The 15,047-nt window shown below is 50.3% G+C and overlaps 1 long non-coding RNA gene across 1 annotated transcript in view; it reads right to left on the bottom strand.

Moving 5' to 3' along the window:
• LOC146206796 (uncharacterized) overlaps nucleotides 1-10,572 on the bottom strand; it is a 38,518-nt gene extending 27,946 nt beyond the window's left edge. The window contains exon 1 of the long non-coding RNA XR_014704522.1: nucleotides 10,375-10,572. This is a non-coding gene — a long non-coding RNA (uncharacterized LOC146206796). The remainder of the gene's footprint in view (nucleotides 1-10,374) is intronic.
• Nucleotides 10,573-15,047: the final 4,475 nt, after the last annotated feature.

Below are 15,047 nucleotides of genomic sequence, written 5' to 3'. Positions count from 1 at the left end.
CGTTAGAAAACTTTAAATATATTCTCTCTGTACCATAACTAGTTGGTAAAACAGTCAATCATATATTGCGTTAATTGCACAGTTTATTCACAGCACATGTACACTCTATCAATCCTCCGAAATAGCGTATGCTGCACGTGTTTCTCCAAACACATTTCTTTCTCATCACTTCCTACTTTAGAATGGCCCTTGAACTTTTTCTTACATGGCAGATGTGGTTCAATGTCCTGTTATTATTCTGTTTCCTTGTCTTCCCCCCCCCCCCCCCTCTTTGTGGAAAGCTTTTGAGAATTGTTCCCCTGTAGATATACTCCCTATCAGGACCCTTTGGAATGCAGGTCCTTTTATGAAAAAAGGCTTGTCTCCACCGAACCTGTTTGAGGTGCTGATTAATCATGCGCCCGGCATGGTAGTTTTTCCTGATACTGCCGCTTTTATTTCTTTTTCAGGCCACAGAATACCGGTTCTATGCTGAGAACTTTTTTTATTTTTTATTCAGTCCTTGACCTACTTTCTTCTCACCCACCCTCCCCTCCTCAGCTTTTCTTCTTCGGATGGAAAAGCGTATTTAAACCCCTGCCAGTGATGACTCCTCTATCCAGACGAAGTCAAGTCCACTTGTCAAAACGTTAGCCCGACCTGCGAACTGAGCCTTCCCCCCTCTACCCTTGTTCAGCGCTCCTTCATACCTTGTTATCCATCTTCTTCCTCTCGTTCTATCTGGATCACCTTTGCAGGAAACACTCAACATGCCATCCCTATCAGGGCACAGAAAATTCACCCGTTTATCGTATTTTTATACATGTATAAAATTACGATAAACGGGTGGGTAAACGGAGCGATACTGTGAAACACTGCAGTGTATCACAGTATCACTCCGTTTACCCAGTCGCATATTTTTCCACCTCCTCATACGTCACATCGCGTTGATAATGCCCATAAAGTTAACCCCACGTTTGCCCGGACGGAAAAGAACATTCACCATTAATCTTATCAATAAATGAATGGACTGAATTACCACCCACAATCGCCACAATAACAGAATCATTTTTATTTAAGTCAGCGATACAAACTTACCGGGAATCATCACACTTTCAGTAGACATATTGGGTCACTCTACCGACTCTTTCCGTACCGCTGTATCCTTTCTTCTGCATGCGTTTCACCAATAGTGCATTGTACTTAATTAAGGTAATTCTGCTATGACATCTCTGGGTGTGTTGTTAATGAGTGCAACTTCACCATCATCATTGTTCTTTGTTTAACTCATTGCTTTTTTTTTGTTTCACAAAGAATTGTATACCGGCTTATGTCCCTCCCCCTCGTAATGGCCCCAGCGGGCCGGTATCTAAGTAAATAAATAAAACTCTCCAGAGCTCACAAGCTTACAGTAAACTTATTTTTGATGTTTCTTGAAGTTGCTTTTTTTTTCTTCTTCTTCTTGTTGTTGGTGGTGGTCCCGTCTCCTTGCTTCGCCGAAAGAATCGCAATGGGCTGAATTAAATTAACAAACTGATTTAATTAAAATAATCGGTTGGTTGGATAAACAAGCACAGCACAGTTGAAATAAAGAACAGAAGAGACATTGAGTTGAGTCGCCGTCCGGCTTAGGACAGTCCGTCGTCCCAAGCGAGCGTACGGAAGAACGTCCGTCTTCTCCTTCGCTCGGGCCGCAACTCCCGGGCCACCCCTCGCACCTCGCCGTTTTCGCGCAATCCCACGTTTCCGTGAAAACGTCCTTGGTGTCCCGCCCGTTCACACAGATTCGTGGAAAATCGTAGCCGAGGTCCAGTTCGCCGAAGCGTCCCAACTTCGGCCTTTCCACCACTGGCATTCCCCTCTCGAGGACGTGCACGAGATTTACGGCGGCCTGTTACACATACAAAGAAGAAAAAAAAAACACCCAACGGGCGCTCGACGGGGTCCGCCGACAGCGTTCGGAGCCTCGCGCGTACCACCAGGCCAGACACAGAACGGCCGAGCGCCTTTCAATGCTCAAAACCCCCCGCCCCAAAAGAAAGACATAAAACAGACAACACGCACACACAGGGACACTTCACACTGTAAACAAAAGCAAGAAAAAGGTCCCCCCTCCCTGGGTACGGGCACCGCTCCACCCGCGCGCCTCGTGGGCCGGCTCTCCGAAACGGGAGGAAACGCACAAACGCACACAAAAGGAAAACCTGAGTAAACATGCACTATTGACGACCTTACACGCCCCTTCTAAGATCGATGCAACAACCTCGCTGGTTGTTCCACACGATAAATAACACCAAGGTCGTCACAAATTCATTACAACGCACAAAACAAAACAAAAAAAAACGTAATGCCCCTTTCAACAATTAGGTACTCAGACACAAGGCGACCGCCGCATGCGAGGCATCTAGCATGGCACCATGCGAACGCATCCGACACGAAAACATTTTTCAGAGTGGTCCCCATGCCTGCCCTCGGAAACCACAGTGGGTGGCGACCGCTCTGGTGGCCTGCTGCGCCATGACAGAGGTACCGATGATTTGCATGAGCATGTTTTATTTTGCCGCTGCCTACCCCTACTTACTATGGCGCTCTCAGTTTTCCGCCACATCTTTCGTCTGCACTTCCAATAACCTCCTCCGGTCTCCGGTCCCTCTTGGCGCTTTCCAACGAGCGAGGTTCTACCTCCCTCACCGCTACCTGCGTCCAAGGTGATGGACGCCTGTGTTCTCATATCGGGCACCTCGCAACCGCCGCTGCGTGCCTGTTGTTCCAACGTGTGCCAAGCGTCTGCAGAAAGCAGGCAGTCTGCTTCCTTGGAAGCCCGCTCACTCGTTACGGCGCACCACAGCGATGCACTCTCTCTGATCTGCCGACCCCGATCTACTGCTAAGCTTAGCGGCACTCTAGCGAGCCTGGCTACCACTTCAACACCAAAAGCTCCCACTAGTGGTATGTTGCCCACCACCTCTACCTGGTTGCTCGGTATGGCGCCCTCTTTAATCACCGTTATCTCTGCACCCCTGTCGATCAGGGCCCTCAGAACCGTCTCGCCGCATCTCAAGTCGACGTATTCTAGTGACGCGAGGCCATCTTTCCACGATGGCTCCCCACAAGGCGGAAAGTGGCGGGTCGCTCCCCGTCCGGCCGCTCCGCTGTCATAGTTGTCGACAACCGTAAGTCTTTCTTGCACTACTCTGTTCACGCTTTTCTTATGCGCGACACCAGTTGCTGGTGTTTTAGGGCAAGAGCGAGCGAAATGTGGTCCGTCGCAAATGAAGCATGCTGGGGATTTCGAGGAGCCTGACTTTTCCTGCGCAGCTAGGCCGGACTTGTGCAAAGTTGCTTGTTGTTCGCCAGAGGGGATTCTGCCTGCAACTGTTTGTTTCCTTCCCGACCCCTTACCTTCGCATTCCTCGTAAGCCTCCACCAACCTCTCTATCTCATGTGGCCTCACCCAACCGTACCTCTCCTCTCGTTTCACGTACTTATACGCCTCAGTGCTCAGCAGGCGCGTAGCCAGGGGGGGGGGGGGGCTTATGGGGCTTCAGCCCCCCCCCCCCCCCCCCCCCCCGAAATGTTTTCGTGCTGTCATGCACCGCCGACCAAAACAACCACCGGCGCTCGAAAGCATTCTGGGTTTTGTCTACAATATCTTTTTCCGGTTCGTTCGAAAATACATTTCGGCACGAACATTACGAACTTGGGGGCTACATTTCGTAGCAAAGCCCATGCAGACGGAGTCACGTAAAGCCAGGAACCATTTCCGAGCTCTAAGTTTCAAGGGCGTTTAGATAGCGAGCGGGCTCGTCGCGTCAACTCGCGCCGGCCGCGGAGGGGGGGGGGGGGGGGGGGTGGACGACGAAACAAGACAGGTTTCCATTCCCGCTCAGTGTTTCAAAGGCGGTATTTCCCTCACCTTCGACTCCCCGCTTCCTCAAAATCCCTGTGTCTCTCTTTTGGGGCTTTCTTTTTTCTCGTGCCTTCTGCGAATCCTCACCGTGCTGTAGCAGCTTTTAGTGGTACTCCCTCGCCCTTCTCCCCGTACACTATGCTCGCTCCGTGGTTGCGCTTTTTGTTTGTGGTTGTTTTTTTTCGTTTTCACGCTTCTTCCTACGCGCCGAAGAGAAGGAGCTGAACATTGGCCCAGGAGCGTTTTGGTTTTTTTATTGCACCTCGTTTTTTTTTTCCTACACGTACGCCGCCCTAAGCATCTTGCGGACGCCGGTGAGCGACCGCGACCAAAAGGCATCGAAGCGGCACCGATGGCGGCGGAGTGACCGTTTGTCTCCTGATGAGGCGCCCAGCCCCCTCCGCGCCACCCCCTTTTTCGGGATGGAGACGGAGACGAGCTGCCCTTTCAGACCTTAATCCCCCTTAAAACAGAAACTGACCTTGCGGGCGCCGGTGAGCGACCGTGACCAAAGGCACCGAAGCGGCGCCGACGGCGGCGGAGTAATCCTTTGTCTCCTACTGCGGCGCCCAAGCCCCCCCCCCCTCTCCTTTCGCGATGGAGACGGAGAGGAGCTGCTCTTTCAGACCTTAATCCTATTGGCACCCGCGGCGACGGCCACGGGAACCTGATCTTTTGTTTAAAGGTTCGGAGGCGCGTCGCCGATCAGCATTGACCCTGCTCGCCGACTTCTCGAAGCAGGCGGGTGAACATCTGAGAAGTAACGCCAGGGAAATGACCTCAGCCAACGGACGACTTCACTGGCTACTTTACCTTAGTGAAGGGTTTCCACCGCCAGCATGCACAAAATTGTCATCGACATCGGAGAAGCTAGCCCTCGCCAATGAAAGATGTGAGAGGATGCTCAAGCACCACCCTCTGCAGTGGGCGGCATCTCAAGCCCATGCTTGTGCCCCGCTGATTGGACTGTACAGATTAAACTTTGTTTCCCCAGCTAGGGAATTGGGGATAACCTACCATATTTAAACGCCAGATTGTCTCCACCGAAACTCCTTTTTCGTCAGATCATTTAAAAAGTTGTATAAAACGTTTCTTCTTCACTTCTACTCCCTGGCTGCTCCTGCTCCTTCTCCTTCTTCTCGGCTTCCGAGCCAGGACCCGGGAACATCGGCCCGGCGAGAGACATCTCAGGCGAACCCAGCACGCAGTGAGGTCTAATGAGGTGAAGCACCGTGGTCACTGTCGTCATGTCACAGAAAAGAATTTCAACGTTTTTTTCACCTGCGCCAAAGCGTCTATGTCAAGGCACTACTACTAAAGGTAACTACGTTCTTAGTTATTTTTTCTACTTTGACTTCTATGCAAGACGACACATTGAGACTTGTTCTCGCTACCCGGGGGCTGACAAGGTCAGCCAGAGCGCATGCGTTTTTCTTGTGTTGCCCCCACCATCACGCGGCGCATTTCGGTGCGCGTTCGTTTTCTCTGACCGAGTGAATTCTGCCTGGCAGCCCTTTGAATGCTTTCTGGCTTCGGCCGTTCGAGTTGCAGCACGAAGGTAGCTTCTGCTGCGTCCAATCTTGCTCACGCGTGCATTTTCACAGCGAGTTTCCGTTCTCATGGGATGAGATATGTTTATGTTCGTGCGCACATTCAGCCATGCTTCTTCGGTTTAGCTCTCCAATGTGTTGCTATCGCGTTCATTGCTTCGCCTTTCCGGTGAAATTATGAGTTTTTCTAAACATGCCCCAGAACTCTTGAAACCACACCATTTGTCCATTAATTCATTTATATATAAGATAGGCAAATAATTTCGATAAGTACTTGTTTTGTTTATCATAAAAAAGACTGACAGCTTCACAATTCGAAATGTCGCTCATGACTGACTGACCATGCATTTGCGGTCTTTGCGTTCGAATAACCGGTGTTTTAAAAACAACTAGGGCTGCGAACGTTGTGATAGAGTGCATAAATGCCTCTGGAGTGCCTAAACGTAAATATGAAAACGTAAAACGTATGAAAACGTAAATAGAGTGCCTTTACGTTTTCATATCAGCGGTATGCTCTGCTTTGCTGGTTTCGAACTGATATAGTTCTAGATTTCGTTTAATATTTTCTGTACTTATTCAACAGACAGAATCAGGGAAGCATTGATGTCAGTTATTTCTGCCACAATGTTTGTCACATACATATATGTTCTTTTATAATAAAGTTAATATTTTACATTTGTCTTGGCAGTGCGTACTGCGTGGCATTCAAGAATTCGTTTGCAGCACCTAATACACAATGGCTATTGGCTATTGACTGGAATTAATCATATTTGATCGACAAATTCTATATGGAGGAGGACGCGCTGCAACGCCCCCCCCCCCCCCCCCCGAACAAAATTTCTGGCTACGCCACTGGTGCTCAGTGCCTGCTTCATCTGTCAGCCACGTGCAGAGCAATGAGGTCCTCTAGCGTTTTGATCCCCCGCGCCGCCATGTAAAAAGCATAGTAGCTCTCAATTCGCGACGCGAAGTGCTGCCAGGTCTCGTCACGAGCCGGAAGCGCACTGCCTGAGGTAGTCACCTGGCGACAGACGCAACTCGGACAGAATCGTCTTTTTTACCAGATCGTAACTGTTGAGCTCCTCGGTTGAAAGTTTAGAAAAGAGGTGTGGGATTCTCGCGGTCACCAGAGGCAAAACTAAATGGCTTCAAACCTCTTCAGGCACCTTATAGGAACGAAACATGCCCTCGATTCTCTCGAGCCACACTGGAACCTCTGGATCTGTTGGAATTGCGGTCAGTAAACTCTTAAGCCGTTTTGCAAAATGCGCTAGTGATTCCTCGCGCGTCAGCTTACCATCTGTTAGCGAGCCCTGTTGTCCACCACTTCGCAGCTCTAACTGACGTGTTTTTTCCCGCTCAATGAGCAGGGTGGCCTTCCTAAGCTCCAGCTCCATTTCCAGCCGTCGCATAGCTGAATCGGGGGCTTCGCCACCGCATTTATCTGCTCTTGCTGATCCTTTTGTTCCCATCATTTCGACTGCCACCGTCGCCTCCTCTGCCCTCGAATCTCAGCTATCGCTCCCGCTCTCCTCCGCACTCATTTTCGTGACCCTTGCACCGCTACGAAGAATCATGCACAATTCCTGTTACTCGCTACAAAACGCACAGCACCAGTGGGTTCCGAGGACCAGAATGGGCCACTCACCTTTCCGCTGGCGTAGCCACCCTGCTTTCCCCGACTACCGCGTCGTCTGCCGTTCCTGCGCCTGGGCTTTGCTTCTCTCCGCTGCCAATGCGGGATGTAACACTCGGGAAACACGAAAGTCCACCGCTAGTCCATTAGCGGCTGATGTCACTTTCGCTGCCTGATCACTTGGCTGGTGCGCTTGAATTCAGTTCCTTGATGCGCTGAACACCGCTGGCTCGGTCCGTTGGCCGTGATGCGTGGCGTCGTTCGCTGGTGCGCGGCTCGAACCTTACGCGCAGTAAAGAATCAATTCGTTGGCCACCAGCTGGGCGTCTTTCGATGCTGCGCCGCTAGCTCCTTAGCTTCAGTGTCGGTCCGTCGATCTGAAGTGATGGCCCGGTCCGTCGGCCACAATGTTGCAGTCTTCTGGTGCTGCCATCTTTCGACGGAGACCTCCTCAGGCGCTGCCCATCGGCCTGGAAGTCTTCCTGCTGAACAAGCTGTTTTGTGATCGCCGAAGGCTGACAGGAGACGGTGATCCTGTCTTCGGCGGCGCCAGTAAACTTCTTTTTGATGTTTCTTGAAGTTCCTTTTTTTTTCTTGTTGTTGGTGGTGGTCCCGTCTCCTTGCTTCGCCGAAAGTATCGCAATGAGCCGAATTAAATTAACAAACTGATTTAATTAAAATAATAGGTTGGTTGGATAAACAAGCACAGCACATTCGAAATAAAGAACAGAAGAGACACTGAGTTGGGTCGCCCTCCGGCTTAGGACAGTCTGTCGTCTAAAGCGAGCGTACGGGAGAACGTCCGTCTTCTCCTTTGCTCGGGCCGCAACTCCCGGGCCACCCCTCGCACCTCGTCATTTTCGCGCAGTCCCACGTTTCCGTGAAAACATCCTTGGTGTCCCGCCCGTTCACACAGATTCGTGGAAAATCGTAGCCGAGGTCCAGTTCGCCGAAGCGTCCCAACTACGGCCTTTCCACCACTGGCATTCCCCTCTCGAGGACGCGCACGAGATTTACGGCGGGGACACACTGGCGGGAGAACGCGCGCGGCGTGCCGCCAGCGGCAGAACGCCCGCGCGGCAGAGGGGCCACATCGGTTTCGCGCGGCGATCGCCGCGGAGGTCACGTGACAGCGATCTCGCCTTCTGTCCGAGTGCGTGAGCTGATCTACGATTCTTTTTTTCGGCCAGCAGACCTCATTCCAGCTTCTCCTTGTCCCTCATCATCTACCGCGACGATCGTGTTTGCTCCGCAGCACACCGCTCGAGCATTCGAAACAAATTTATTGTCCTGTTCACATTTTCCCCGACGTGAATGTTCAGCGGGGCCTCAAGTATGAAAACAACTCGCCTGCGAGATCGAATGCTTTGCCTATGATCGCTCATCGGTTGATTGCCGCGTAAAAGGGGAATAAGCGAGCAGCCTCAAGAAAGTTCCATTATTCTCTCACTGAGGCGAAGTTTTCAACGCGGAGGCACAAAAGGAGAATGCTCGCTTCGTCGTTGATTGCACGGAGCGCTTGAGTTAACTTCGGTAGCAGGCACGAGATGGCGACACTGACGCGCCCGTCGCTGAGCCGGACGTCTCTCATTGGCTCTTCCGATTCGCGGCACGCGGCAAGCCGCCGAAAATGGCTCTTCGACCCATTCGGCGCGCGGCAGGTCTACCCGCTGCCACTGCAGGTCTTGCGGCAAACTACTTGCCGCCGGCGGCATGCCGCGCGCGTCTTCCCGCTAGTGTGTCCCCTACCTTACACATACCAAAGAAGAAAAGAAAACAACACCCAACGGGCGCTCGACGGGGTCCGCCGACGGCGTTCGGAGCCTCGCGCGCTAACCACCAGGCCAGACACAGAACGACCGAGCGCCTTTCAACGCGCGAGACCCCCCGCCCCACAAGAAAGACATAAAACAGACAACACGCACACGCAGGGACACTTCACACTGTAAACAAAAACAAGAAAAAGGTCCCCCCTCCCTGGGTACGGGCACCGCTCCACCCGCGCGCCTCGCGTGCCGGCTCTCCGAAACGGGAGGAAACGCACAAACACACACAAAAGGAAAACCTGAGTAAACATGCACTATTGACGACCTTACACTTACCATGCAAGAAATGGAGTTGAAAACCAACTGATCAGCAGGCCGACAGTCTTAAGACCGGCAGATGCCTCAGACGTACCTTGGCTTAGGACCGGTTTATCGATTTCCACGGAGAACATGAAAAACGTGACCGTTGGCAACGCAGTCATCGTTTTCTTCCAACGAAGGGTGTACGGAGTGGGTTAGACGGACGCCTATAGAACGGGTTGTTGTGCGTATGACTTACGGCTAAGTATTTGGTACGTGTACTGGTATTAAAGTAGTAGTAATGTTTTTAAGTAAATCGTTTAAAGAAGAAAAAAATTAAAAACTGCTCGGAATGAAAACGCGGTGTTAAAGGCGCTATCACGTCTAGTCATGAGGTAACATAATTTGTAAGCACCTTTGAACATAAGGATTCCTTGGTGTTGTAGTTAGCAAACTCTTTAAACTTCTGTTCAGTTTTCCAAGTAACATGTTTTCAGTCAAACCGCAATTAAACCGCGCCACGCCTTCGCTGCCGTGCGATGAACACATTTGAGCGCATTCTTTGGCTGCTTATTTGTGTCAAAGGGTGTTTTGAAAGGGCCCACTAATTCCAAACTAGCGCAATATGCGTCAGGGAACATCCATAATAACGGCGCAGTTGACGGCGCAAGTAAAGGAGAGGACACAACAGAGCGGTTGTCTCCTCTACTATTTTGTGCCGTCAAGTGCGCTGTTTTTATTTATGTCCGAAACCAACTCGCCAAACATATTGTGTTGTGGGGAGTAAGAGAAGCTTCTTTTTTGGAAATTATTTCTCACTGAAAATTGGAAACATTCTGCAGTCATCCCTTTCACGCAAAATAAGAAAATATCCGTATATTTCAGAACGGTTTTCTGTAGTCTGGTGCATTCATTTGAAGTTATATTCATACATACCATTTAAAACTGTGATAGCTAATGAAACTAAAGTTCTAAAAGTATTTTTTGCGCACTTCAAGGCACATCCATGCTACGAATTTGATTGAAATCGAAGAAGATTTTCTAACATTGCGCTTCCGAAACACATGTTCAGTTACGAGAAGCCCGCATGCGCCACAGATAGCGTAGTAGTGCTCCCCATAACATACGATTGTGTGCGTGTCTGGCAGTTAAGAAAAACAATGACAACTCAATCTCAGCGATACCACAATTTATGTGAATTAGAGACGAGGTCAAGTTCTGTTTCGTACGCACCGCTTGTGTTGAATTGCTGTAATAGGAGATGGATGAACCGAGATTGCTCTTCCGCAGTCATGCATACGAGAGCCCTTGAAGCGATCACGAAAAGCAACTGTGGTTCTGTAGGTTCCGTACAGCCGTCGTCGAGTGGCTAAACACCGACCACGTAAGCTAGCGCGAAGGTAGTTCCCGCGGGCACTCGAAATGCACCGACTGGTGTTTGTATCTCTTGTGTGCTCAGCCATCGGAAGGAGCCGCCACCGGTGCATGTGTATCCTCCGGCGAGAGATTACAAGCTTCCCTTCTTTTCTGTAAACAAGTTCTTCCCACTACGCATTGTGTGTTCAGCAGGCCGGAAAGCTGCCCAGCGGCCAATCTCTCGTGTCAACATCGCCGCGGTGTGGCGCTCTCCAACGAAGGTGGATCAACAATTTATGCGCTCCATCAGCGACCCGGCTCCACACAGTGACTCGGCTGCACACGAGCGCCCGAGTGCATAGCTTTTCTTCGCAACGTGATGGCGTGATTGAGTTTTTTGTTCGGTATTAGCATTAAGCATGAACGCGTCTCCGGCTTGTGCAGAGGCGTAGATTCTGGGCAGCCAGCTAGAGTGTGCTCGGCGCCCACAAAAAACGCACATTGGTGCAAGCAAGTGCTCCGCACGGCCGCATTATTGTTTCGCATGATGCCAGCAGGTGGGCAAGACCGCTGCATGACGGACGCGTGTTCCTGGCCATACTGGGAACACAGCGCAGAACAGGACGCAACACAAGAAAACTAAGATAGGACGGAGCCTGGCCTGCCTCACAGATACGCCGCGCGCGCTTCGGTCTGTTCGACGACTTTTCTTGGCTCGACATAAACGACCCTGTTACTTATAGCATCAGTGTTTCAAGACTTCGTTATGCAAATTGCATAAAAGTAGATTGCTCTCAGGCATGTGTCACAGAACGTGCTTAGCTTACTGAACGAGATTATAAGTGTAAGATATTTTTCATCGGCATGTGAGCTAATATCCACTCATTCCTCAGAACCACTGCTAGTCAACCTGTCACTTCAAGGAACATCCATCATGAGCCTACGCATAAGGCCACTGGTCTAATCAGCACTCTATACACTACAAAAGGTGAACGTCATTGTTTTTGTAATAATACAGCGCCCTTCACAAAACTCTGAATGTTCCGTTCTTCTTTGCGACTGCAGACACCAAAAGCGAAGCGTATTGGTTAATAAAATTGTGTGTTCATCCAGAAGCATTTAGCGACCTTGTCACCGGGTCACTACATTTCTTCCCCAGACACTGGATGATTGTGAAGACGTGCAAGTCTCTTTTCAGTTTTGTTACGCTGATTTGTAACTGATGTTTCTCACGCCTTGGAGATCAGCACATGCAAACAAGAAACAACCATTGAAGGTGTGAATAAAACTTTGCAGGCGCAGTTTCTCGGCAGTCATAAAGTTTCACGCCACCAGTATTAATGGTGATTCTAACTCCTTCTTCAGTTTTCTCGCCTAGCTTAGATTTCCTGTTCTGTGTTGCAGGTGTGCTAATTCATTGGCTTGTTTCTAGACACGGCAATATTTCATGTTCGATTTTCCCCCAGAAGCTGACTCCTCTTCTTATTCAGTTTGATGGTTCTTCACGACGCCTTGATTTTTATTTTCTTTTGGTTTGGTTTGTCTGAGCAGAGGGGAATCCCAAGCAGCACTCAATGTGCGTGGGTTATTTCCCTTCGCAATCAAGCTGTCTGTATACTTCCTCTAAAGAAGAGATGGAAAGCATTCGAGATATTATGTCTCCCTGTCTGAAACCCTTCCTACATGATATTTTATTGCATTCTGGAGGATTATGCTCGCTGCAAAGCCACAACAGATGTATTCCAGCTCCTTTACTAATAGTTCTTGCACATCTTATTTCCCCAGTGACTGGATGACTGCTAATGTTCACATTGAGTGAAATTAATTATTGCCATCTATGAAGCCTTTTTATAGACTGTTTTACCGAGAGCAAGCAGGAGAGGATGAAAATACTCTCTAACCAGATTCCTTGCGCCGGCGTATTGTAGCCAGTACCGAGTGGGCTGTGTATTCGCACGCTTCATGCATTGCAGAGCGACCTTGAACCTCGGTATATAGTCGTTTAAGAGTGGTTTGGGCGTTGTCGCGACGCCGGACGCACAGGACCGGAGCCGAGGGTAGCGTTGACCGGCGAGGCGTCGAGGAACCGCGGAGACGTGGAGCTTTCATTAGAGCTGAGTACAAGTAGTTTATTCACATGTGTACATTTTGGAGATTTCAGAAGGAAGCCCTCTCCCGATGTCGGACACCAGGTTTTCTTCTCTTGGCTCTCCCTAGGTCCCTAGGCAGGGAATTGGTTCATCTTCGGCACGGGCCAATCGCAAAGCGTGAGGTGACAGTTTGCGCACTGCATCACTGAGCCCCGCCCCGCACATTCTTGCACGTGTGCCACTACACTTCAACAAACACGTCGCCAGTTCACAAGCGACCCCCCATCGTTCTATTCTCACGGCTTGCCTCTGTTTTTGTCCGTTTGGTCCGGCGCCTTGTGGGTCTCCCCCTCAGCGGCAAACACTTCAGCCAGCAGGCCAGAGCTCGCGCGAAGCCGAGGATGGCTTCTCCCTTCGCTTTTGTCCAATGTCGAGCACCGTAACCCGATACCGCGCGGCTCCGACGACGGTCGCTTGCTCCGCCGCCGCCCCTCTGTAGGTCATTAACAGGCCAGGCTCTTCTTGGGAAGTCAGGCCGTTTCTTCACAAAGCGACCAAATCGGTGCTTCGAAATGGCCATGGGTGAGGACAGCGGCCGTTGAGGCGTGCGTGCAAACCGGGTGGACATCTGCAGACGAAGCTTGCTGAGATGCCCGTGGAGCGAACGCAGACACTCCGACGCCTTCTGAGCAATAAATTAGCTCGGACACAACAGCTCCTCCGCCGACGGGAAGATCTCGGACGGCGAGGAGTTTCCGCTGCTCGACGTTAGAGATCAGCTTCTTCGTACGGTGGTTGGGCCACTCCTAAATCGCAAAGATTGGCGCCACAAACCAAGCAAGCGCTAGCAAAAGCTCTCAAGCTCCCAGGCTATTGCATGATAAACAAAAATCTCTGCCCAGTATCATATTTGCGGACCCTGTCACACTACCGCCATGCGTTTTCTGCCTCACTCCCTCTCTTCTGTTCATAAAAAGAGCTACAAATTCACTCACTTATGAAAACTGCTAAGAAACATTCAGTGCAACAATACCTAATTTAAACACTTAGAACAGTAAAGGGTAGATTTGTTTTGTATCTTCCTCGTTCACTGAAGCGGTAAAAAGAGTATTATGCACGGCTCAAGCCATCGACGTTATCATTTGTCTTTCCCTTTTGGTACCGCACACTAAAGCTCAAATCTTGGAGTGCAATGCTTCCTCTCAATTGTCGAGGATTTTTCCCTGACATTTGCGAAAGCCACGTTAGTGGACAGTGGTCCGTCACAAAGACGAACGGTGTTCCGTAGAGGTAGCATGCCAATTTTTGGGATGCCCAAACCAGGCAACCACTTTCTTTTTCGCATGCGCTATAGGCCTCTTTTCTTTAGAGCTGCCAAGCTGAGTAATCTCGGTGGTTAATTCCTCACGGACGTTAAAAGCCATGCTGACTGCCTGAATCTCGCCCTCACATCGTTTCATTAGGTCGTGGTGATAGATCATGAAATCTCGGCGCCCTCGCTTCCGCTCGATGACGTAGTTCGTCTCTGAAAGCTTTTTCGCCACTCGGAACGGCCCTTCCCATTGGTATTCGAGCTTTTTCGCTCGCGATGGGCGCAGGACAAGGACTTGATCGCCTTCTTGATACGACTGCAACTTTGCATTACGTTCGTAGTAACTTTCCGCCCCAGTCTGTGCCTCCTCCATGTTGGCTGCGTCCCACACATCTTTTAGACTTTCGTCATCTTGCTGCTCCTTAATGAGCGTTTCGCTGTTCACCTTTCCCAGTCCTCGATCGAGCGACACTATCGACGAAAGCACAGACAACCCCTTACAATCCCTTCCAACACTTTCCGATTGTTCTGTATTGCCTGAATTGTCTCCCATTTCTCTCTCATCGAAGTGTGATGGGGCCTGCTTGTTATTCATTTCATTGAACTGCCTGTTTGACACCCCCTCACTGCTCCCTTGTTCATCGCTCCTCTGCGATGTCGGAGACTGTGCACCCGCGACATCTCTCTCCTCCTGCCCTGAGTCAGCCTCATTCCTCTCTAGCTTGGCCGCAAGGGAACTCGCCTCAGCTCTTATGAGCGCCTGAATGACTCCCTCTGTCAAGTTTTTCCCTTGAGCTCTCAGAAGCTGGTCCTGTTCGGTTAGAAAACAAGTAGGGGTACTGTGGTGGCAGCTTTTTTGAAACTGCAGCCTCAGTACGAACTTCACCGAAAGGTCCAGTGATTACGACTTCCGCTACTGGAAGGCAAACACTAGATTCCTCCAGAATCGGCTTTATCCACGCACATTTCCCGCTGAACTGCTTTTCTTCCACGTAATCAGGATGTACAAGGTCAATTGTTGCCCCACTGTCCCTGAGCACTCGGCATTTTTTCCCGTTGACAGTCAAATCAAACAAATAAGGATTGAGTAGTTCCTCATCCGTCACCGAATAGCAAGTGTATGCGAACGTAACTTTCGGTTTTCGACA

The sequence above is a fragment of the Amblyomma maculatum genome, chromosome 1 (genome assembly GCF_055883805.1).
Source record: "Amblyomma maculatum isolate TAMU_Amacu chromosome 1, ASM5588380v1, whole genome shotgun sequence".
NCBI classification, from domain to species: Eukaryota; Metazoa; Arthropoda; class Arachnida; order Ixodida; family Ixodidae; genus Amblyomma; species Amblyomma maculatum.
The sequence above is the reverse complement of the archived record's forward strand: the minus strand, read 5'-3'. Positions and strand labels throughout refer to the sequence as shown.